This window comes from Mustela nigripes, unplaced genomic scaffold, assembly GCF_022355385.1.
Source record: "Mustela nigripes isolate SB6536 unplaced genomic scaffold, MUSNIG.SB6536 HiC_scaffold_148, whole genome shotgun sequence".
NCBI classification, from domain to species: Eukaryota; Metazoa; Chordata; class Mammalia; order Carnivora; family Mustelidae; genus Mustela; species Mustela nigripes.
The window spans coordinates 2,886,048-2,893,588 of NW_026739562.1; positions in this window are offsets into that span (position 1 = coordinate 2,886,048).

The window sequence follows — 7,541 nt, forward strand, 5'->3', positions numbered from 1 at the left end:
ACAGGCATTTCTAAACTTCTATGAATTATTTTTTTAAATAAGTTTTTATTTCAATTCTACTTAGTTAACATAAATACAGTGTTATATTAGGCTCAGGTATACAATACAGTGATTCAGTCTTCTTTGGATTCTTATAACAAATTTGTAAGTAGTATTTTTATCTTAATTTTACCAAGGACTTGACCTCACTAGAGCCTAGTTATTAATTAAGAATAACAAAGCCATTCTATTTAATACTCATCTCTTAGGCACTGTACTGTATGCTTTACAATGCATTTGTAGTAGGCATAGATTTTACTTTATAATACTAGGGTGAGAGATGTCCCCTTTATGTCTCTTAAATTAGTTAAATCTGCTTCACTGGAGGAAAATTCAATTTCCAATGGGGAAGAAGGAGTGCTGGAAGAATCCTTCATCCTCCTAGTGACAGACAAGAATCCGAAATTCTTATATCATAAAGACCATGGAAAGAGCCTGTGGCCTTCAACCCCCATTAACCACTGCCAGCATGCTGTCTGCCCATGCCTGCCCCATTCCTGTAAGTGGGTAATGTCTGTGCTCTTGTTTCAAACTTGGACACAGAGGTCACTGTCAAAGCCAGGAAGCTGAGAGCCATAATGCCATCCTCCTTAAGTCCATCACAAAGCTCCTTAGGTGAACACACCTATTGTCCCTGGGTATTGCAAGAATGCAGAATGTCATTTCCCAGCCATCCCTCCCACCAAATCTGCCTCTTTGTATCCTTTCCCAGGTCTCAGAAAGAGTTCCCCAAATGAACTCTAATTTGTCTTTCTCCCTTTCCTATCTGCTGCCCTGACTCTTGCCTTCCCTGATTAGAGAAGACAGTGTTTCCCATAATGTACTAAAGAGTCAGCTCTGGCCGCATTTGTAAGTTAACAGGGAGAAACCACCCAGATGTTTATTTCAGGGCTAACCTGTCTAGCATCTGAGACTGAGTGAAGTCAGAAGTCCAAGTGTGACAGGTCTTGAGACTTTATCTGGCATAACCTCCTCTTCAAAGCATGAAACCAATTTATAACACGCACACCCCCCCCAAAAAAACCCTCAGCCTCCTCTGGAGATTTTTAAGTAAGGCTTTAATAAGTCATATTTATGGAAGCCCCCTTTCTGTAATCAGAATTTAGAAAGCTTAGCTATAATTCTTGAACATGATACCCTCACTGTGTTTTCACCATGTTCCTAGAAAGTAACACGCCTACCTATCGGCTGTTTAGTAACTTGTTAACAAATGTTTAAAAGGAAAAGGGGAAAAAATAGGGCATCAGGCAAAGAAGTGTAAAGTGGAATTAAAATTTCAGCACAAAAAACTTCTGAGTAAATGACTCAATCGTTTGTTTTTGGTTTTTTCTTTAACAAATACCGCCTCAGTAACTACCTCAAATTAGGACGGAAGTAGATACTCTTCTGGCTGTTGCTCTCACACATCCCTCCTTTAAGGCTTCATAAATGATGTTCAAATATGTCTTTCTACTTTAGCATATTTTAGGAGAAGTACCAGTCACATTTTCACGACTTGGGGGACATGACAGAGAATGCACAATATTATCATGTATATGAACTATCTTAGACATGTATATAAGCATGAATAAAAAATAGAGAAGCATTCACTGAAGGATACTGAGTTCCACCATGATGTACATTCTTCAACTAGAGGTCACAGGCCATGGTACCGAATCAATGGGATCAGTGGGCATATTCTAAATTACAGCTTTATCTTTTCATTATTTGAAAAAAATGGTTTTGACTTATTTTAGTATTATACTACAGAACATATTAAAAGCTGCTTGATAAGTTGGGAATAATTATAAGTAAATTTAACTGTTAAATTAAAAAGTACTATAAACATGCTGTAGGAATTATTTATAGAGATTTCCTAGAAATATTTTTATAGGACAAAGAATCCATCTTTGATATAAATGATCCTATTTTATTACATTGTAGGCTTTGCTATTTCATCTATCAGAATTTCATGGCATGTGCTCACTGGTGCAACTGAGCGCAATGAAGGAAACAGGGTATCTAAAATTTGTAACCAGGGAGAAGGGGAAGACTCAAGGAACAGGTCTATGTGTCTGAAAGTTTTAAAATTCAGATGGTCCATGAGTTTCCTCTCCCCTAATGTCAACTACCAAAGGCATGTAGAAGTCAACTTGTAGGGATGCTTTTATTACTGGTACTTAATATTGTTCTTAGAAAAAAAAAAAGTCAGCTTCCCTCTTAATACTGGCCCTTCTCGTTGTAAAAATTTACTAATATATATACATTTCATTTCAGTCAAAACATAAACTATATTTCCCCTCCTACAGGCAAGATACTCAACATTAGAAGTAGGATTTTGCAGTGCATTAGACAGATATAGTAGCTGTCACCACATGGAGAAAAAAAGAAAGGAAAAAACTAAAAGCAGACCTAGAATAAGTTACAATGAATTTTTTTTTAATATGTAACTGTTTTGAGTCACTGAGAACACAATGATAAGTAAGACATAATGCATGCCCTCAAAAGCTTCCTAGTCCAGGGAGGGAGGCAGATACGCAAACAGGTAATTACAGTACAGTGCTGTGTTTGTGGGTAAGTGCTAACTGCCTCACTGAAACCCACAGCTTGAACAAGTTCAAGTTCCCCAGCCAAGGGCTCTGACTGTTGTGGAATGGAAATGATAATTCATGATCCACAACTTGTTGCAGACAACTCACCAGCTCCTGTCCAACAGAAAAAGCATTTCCTCTTCTCTACCTGTTCCCTAAGTTCCTGTCTCGTGTCACATGTGGGCAGAAAAGCTTTCTGTTTTTTGAAAGCAGCGTGTGTGTGTGTGTGTGTGTGTGTGTGTGTGTGTGTGTTTCAGTAGCATCATTGTTATGCCATTCCTAAGACAGGGAATAATAGATCCATTTCCTCTAACGGAGAGACAGCGTACAGTTTAAGGATGGTTTATTAGTTTCCAGCTTATGATACACAAGAGCTATTTGGGTACATAACTCACCTCACTGGTCCAGAGCCAGCCCCATAAAGCTCAGCAGCACTTTTTCCCCACCTTTTTGACTAAACAGAAGTTACTGTACAGTTACAGCCTTGTTATATATGATGTTAATAAATGTGCCACCCTGACTGTCCGCTCATTTAAGTAACTCTTCTAACCTGGACACGTTACAGGAGATTTATATTGCTGCATAACGTCTGAGGGGAATGCAGGGAAATGACGTTAGAGCTAGAGCTGGAGCGGCTTTCTCTGAGACATTTCAGACAGAGCAGGAGGAGAGTTGTCCAAAGGGACTTCTAAAGGATGAGAGAGAAAAAAGATAAAATAGCAAAACAGAAAAACTTTGAGACAGTTTTGGTAGTTAGACCCATGTGGCTGATTCTAAATTAGGCCTTGGTTGGAGAAATCACTACTTGTTACTTAATGAAAAAAGATAAAAATTTCTGGTGAAACCTAACACATTATACCCTTTTGCCAACTATCTAACCTATTTTGAAATCCCAGTTCATGAACTGAAACTTAGTACTAAGTTACTTAATAAATATTTGTTAAAGGAATGAGTAACAAACTATAAAGTCCTTGAAGTCTGTGATCACTGCTCTCTCTTACAACCAGAAGGGTGCCTAGTACCTCGTAAGTATGAAAGAATTATTTATTTCATAAACAGATAATATAAACAGCAATATGTTTTATTATTCACTAGTATTATATAGATTCCAATCAGCCCTGAATCTGATTCTAAAAGGTGACAAACAATATTTTATTGACATTTCACGAGGGATCAAGGTAAAATAAATGAACTGATTTGGATAATTCTAAATAATAAATCAGTAAAAAGAAAGAAACGGAAAACCTAGGATCCAACAATGGGAATAAACAAGATGGTGGCAGACATATTTAAGAGTGAGATGGCCATGAGGAGTTGGCTTCAACTTCAGGAGAAAAGTCAAGGACTCTGACTTCTAGCCTGGAGTCATACCATGCATGCAAACATGAGTTAGCAGTTTTGGACCATGACCTTACTACAGATCATGCTCCCTAGAGCTGCAGTTCTTTGACTTGAGCTCTCTGCTGAAATTGGTGAAAAGCAATGCCTTCTTATTCTCCACATGAGTATACTCCAAGTCTGAGACTGTACCTCTGATGTCTCCACTTTCACCATATCCTCAGCTTTTCACAATCAGCCACAGTCACCATATATGTACACTTCGATTTTTTTTAATTATAATACAATGCTATAAATGGAAAAAATCCATATGCACATAATATTCACAATTTATGAAGTGAGAGATGACTATTTGGGTTATCAATGTCTTTCACAACTTGAAATGTATGGCCAGTACTTACCCATACTTTTTAAACTAGCTGACCACACAATTAGTCCTATAGTTTAAAAACACTTGTGACAAAGTCTGTTTCTCTGGTTCACTTTAGCCACAATATACCTCTATCTGCTTTTCATGCCCTGGATAGCATTTTTACCCCTCTGTACACCTTTCTCTTATTCCTTGTGCTTTTCAGGACACTTTCCCTGAAATAAATCAAGTAGGAAAAGACTCACCTCAAGTGTCTGACTTTATTGCAACTCTCAATACCTTCCTTTATGATACATTTATTTTAGCATCTTGTATAAGTTAGCTTTTGCTACATAACAAAGCACTCCAAAATTTAAAATAATAATTTTAAATTTAAAATAATAATTTTAAATTTAAAATAATAATTTTAAAATGGTTTAAAATAATAATTATTTAATTGCTTATGATTTAATGGGTTGAGTAGGGCTCAGCTGGTACAACTCCTCTCTGCTTCTTATGATGTCAGTTAGGCTCACTCAAATATATAAGAACCTCAGGTGGGAATGCTGGGATGGCTGGGACATCTGGGGTCTCCCTCCACATAGTTTCATGTCCACCAGGGTAGCCCAAGCTAATAAACAGGATCACAGGACTTCTGATAAATTGAGCACTGCAAAACCTCCTTGAAAATTTCACCTCCCTTCTGCCATTTTATTGCTTAAAAGGAGTCACTAGGATAACCCACATTCAAGAGGTGGAAAAATCAGACTCAACCTCTTAGTAGGAGGAAATGCAAATAATTGGTGGCTATTTTTTGCAATTTATTATACATTTTAATTTTTAAAAATCCCAAGCTCTAACCATAACTAAAAATAGCTTTTAAATAGAAAATAACTATTATAATTTCTTAAACACTTTACATAATACATAGTATTTCATCTTACCCAGTGAAATAGATAAGGGGTTGGCAAATTATGGCCTGTGGACCAAATCCAGCCTGTTGCCTGCACCCAGGTTTGTTACAGCCCACAAGCTAAGAATGTTTTTACACTTTTAAATGGTTGGGGGGAAATTCAAAGGAAAAATAACATTTTATAACACATAAAAATTACATAAAATTCAAATTCCAGTGTCCATAAATAAATTTTAATGGAACACAGTCATGCCCGTTTGTTAACATATCATCTCTGCCTGTTTTCATACTACAGGAGAACTGAATAATTGCAGCATGGGCCATATAGCCTACAAAGCCTAAAGTTTGTACTATCTAGCCCTTTATGGAGGGTTTACTGACCTCTGAAGTAGACACTAGTACTAGTTCCCTGATATTAATTACAAAACCAAAGTTTTAAAAACCAAAGTAACTCAGAGATAGGATTTGAACTCAGACCTGCATAACTCCAAAACTGACACTGTACACTCAGCAAAATGACAATAACTGCTATTTGTTGAGAACATACATGTGTCATATTGCCTCATCCTTACAATGGCCCTAGAAGAGACTGTGATTATCCCCAGTATGTAGATAAAGAGAAGATTGACAAGTGATGGCATAATTTGACATCTCCCATATGACTAGTGAGTGGCAGAGCTAAAAATGCAAAATTGGGTACCTCATACATCAGCTGAGCTCCTAGTAAAAGGTACATTTTTAATGGAGAAATATGACAGACACCACCTTAACCAAGTTGTCAAATTTAATATGACCAATAACAGGGCCAACAGACCTTGTAAGACTTCAGATGTCAGACACAGAGGAGATAGTCACCCATGGACTACTCCAGTCAAAACTGTTTAACCACAATTAGCTCATAAGAAAACGATTGGATATCTTCAAATCAAAAGACATTCTACCAACAACCAGCTTCGGCTTGGCTCTTCAAGAAGTCATCATCACAGAAGAGAATAAAAGACGAGAGAATAGTTCTCAATTGAAAAAAATTAAATAGACATGGTAAGTAAATGATATATATGACCCTTGACTGGATTGTAGATTGGAGGAAAAATATAAAAGACAGTAAGTATGGAGACAACTGGAGGAATCTGAAAATGGTCTATGAATTAGAAATAGTACTTCATCACTGTTAAATTTCCTGAGTATGATCACCGGGATGGGTTTATGTAGGAGAACATCTCTGTCCTCAGGACACAGTGGCTGAAGCATTTATTGACAAAGTGTTATGATATCTGTAACTTACTCTCAAGTGGTTCAGCATGCACACACACACTATATGCGTACACTGTATGTGGAGAGAAAAAAAGAGAGAGGGGAGGGGAGGGAGGAAGGGAAAGGGAGGGAGAGAAGGAGGAAGGCAAAGCAGAGAATGATTACAACTTGTAAAACTAGGTTAAGAGTATATGAATGTACTCTTCTTACAGATTTTGTGACCAGTTTCACTGTTACCACTGTATCACTTATGCTTTCAAACACACCAAGAAACCCCTAGTCTGCTCTCCTCACTCTTCTCATAGTCCCCTCTGCTCCCAAATGCAAACATAAGTTTTCTGTACTTCTGAAACTGGAGGGATGTACCTCTAAACACCAGAAGACCAGGCAGTTGTAAAAGGACTCCTGTTCATGCCTTCCAAGAAACTTTGACACTTTAAAGAGGTTAAAGTTTCCATTCAACTTGTCACACTGTGCTAGTTTAAAGCCTTTAAATACACCGACCCCTCTTTCCACAAGCAATTTCCCAAAGGCATCTGTGTTTGGAACACACACAGACAAGCTTTTATAAGTGCCCATTAGTCTTCAAACCTGAAATGCCCCCCAAAATGAGTTACAGTGAAAAACACGTACTACTTCAAATGAAAAATAGCAAAATACATCAAGAGTTCAAAAGGCAGGAGTTGAACAAGATGATCCCATTTCATGCTACATTAATACGTCACTCTAATTTCATATAGGAACGAGCCTTCACACTTCCCATCCAGAACTCTGAAATATGTAGGTATCCAAGCAAGTAAATCTATTTCATAAATGGAGGGGATAGAATGTGCTGGCAATTTTGGAAATACTCCAGAGTTTTTAGGCCAATGATAAGGGAGAGAGAATGAGAGGAAGGAAGGAAGGAAGGGAGGGAGGAAGGGAGGGAGGAGGGAGGGAGGGAAGGGGAGAAGAGGAGATGAGAGAGGAGAAGAGGGGAAGGTGGGGAGAAGAGAAGAGGGGAGGGTGGAGGGGAGGGAAGGAAGGGGATGAGAGAGGAGGAGAGGAAAGGAAGAAGAGGGGAGGGGAGGAGGGAGGA